This window comes from Mandrillus leucophaeus, unplaced genomic scaffold, assembly GCF_000951045.1.
Source record: "Mandrillus leucophaeus isolate KB7577 unplaced genomic scaffold, Mleu.le_1.0 Scaffold137, whole genome shotgun sequence".
Taxonomy (NCBI): Eukaryota; Metazoa; Chordata; class Mammalia; order Primates; family Cercopithecidae; genus Mandrillus; species Mandrillus leucophaeus.
The window spans coordinates 2,085,693-2,087,461 of NW_012101332.1; the positions used below are offsets into that span (position 1 = coordinate 2,085,693).

General features: G+C 44.0%; 1 pseudogene; it reads right to left on the reverse strand.

Annotated features, from left to right (window-relative positions):
- The window catches only part of LOC105534639, a 46,325-nt pseudogene that overhangs the window by 691 nt on the left and 43,865 nt on the right, over positions 1-1,769 (reverse strand).

A 1,769-nucleotide genomic window follows, 5' to 3' on the forward strand; every position in this document is an offset into this window, starting at 1 on the left:
CTGGCCTCAAAATCCTGGCCTCAAGCAATCCTCCCACCTGAGCCTCGCAAAGTGCTGGGATTACAGGCATGAGCCACCACATATCATGTGAAATCTCACACGCACAAATCTGACGTGTTCACATAAGCACACATGTCACACACACAAACACATACACACACACACACATGCCCACACGTGCACAGCATCCTCACCCAGAAACAATTTCCTCAGTATTTATTAACACAAACTAGACAAACAGTAGAAAAACATCTTATTACACAATTTTTTCTAATAGGAGAATGTCCTGCCCTTGAGGAACCATGAGCCCTTGAGAATGTCAAATGGTAAATAAATCAGTAATTCGAATACAATGTGAAAAGAGCTAGAACAGGGGCATACAAAGGAATGCAGTGGCAAGAATGACACATTGGTTTGTTTGTTTCATATCCACTGATAGATTTTGATTTGTATAATAAGGAATCCTCTTTTCAGGTTTTACAACCTTGATTTGACATTTTTCAGCAGAGCATAAAAAGGAAGATTGCTTATACACGTGAAATTGCCACTAGAAGAAAAAGGAAAGTATTTGTCCCCATCAGGGTGGTACTTGAACATAAACAACATTATAGGTTGTACATAATTTAAATGAAAATAATGTGTGTTGCATAAATACAGGAAAATATTCAGATCAGTACTTAAGTTCATAGTGGGTCATCAGAATGCATTACAATTTTGTAAGGATACGACACTGAATATCATTTTCTTTTTTTGAGACAGGGTCTTGCTCTGTTGTCCAGGCTGGAGTACAGTAGTGTGATCATAGCTCACTGTAGCCTCAAACTCCCAGCCTCAAGCAATCTTCCTGCCTCAGCCTCCTGAGTAGCTGGGACCACAGGTACACACCACCACGCCCAGCTAATTTTTATTTTTATTTTTTTTTGAGGCGGAGTCTCACTCTGTTGCCCAGGCTGGAGTGCATTGGCACGATCTCAGCTCACTGCAAGTTCCGCCTCCCGGGTTCACGCCATTCTCCTGCCTCAGCCTCCCAAGTAGCTGGGACTACAGGCGTCTGCCACCATGCCCGGCTAATTTTTTGTATTTTTAGTAGAGATGGGGTTTCACCATGTTAGCAAGGATGATCTCGATCTCCTGACCTCGTGATCCGTCCGTCTCAGCCTCGCAAAGTGCTGGGATTACAGACGTGAGCCACTGCACCTGGCTGGCCCAGCTAATTAAAAAAAAAAAAATTTTTTTTTTTAGAGTTGGGGTCTTGCTATGTTGCCCAGGCTGGTCTCCAACTCCTGGGCACAAGCAATCCTCCTGCTTTGGCCTCCCAATGTGTTGGGGTTACAGGCATGAGCCACCACACCCAGCCAGATTATTTCCATATAATTCTTAAGGGATAGTATAATCCCAAAGCAGCCATAACTGTGTGGTTTGGAAACAGTGGTTCTCAAAGGGTACTCCCTGGACCAACAGCATCAACATTCTGTCAGAACTTGCTAGAATTTCAAATTCTCACCCTCACCCCAGCCCTACTCTGGGATGGGTCCTTGCAATCTGGGTTTTCACAAGCCCTCCTGGTGACTCTGGTGCACACGCAAATTTGAGAACTGACGGCTAGGGCTTCAGTCTGAAGCTTCCTATGTCCTATGTCATGAATGGTTTATTACATCTAGAATTTTCTTTCCTCTCTTTCTCTCTTTCCTTCCTTCCTTCCTTCCTTCCTTCCTTCCTTCCTTCCTTCCTTCCTTCCTTCTTTCCTTCCTTCCTTCCTTCCTTCTTTC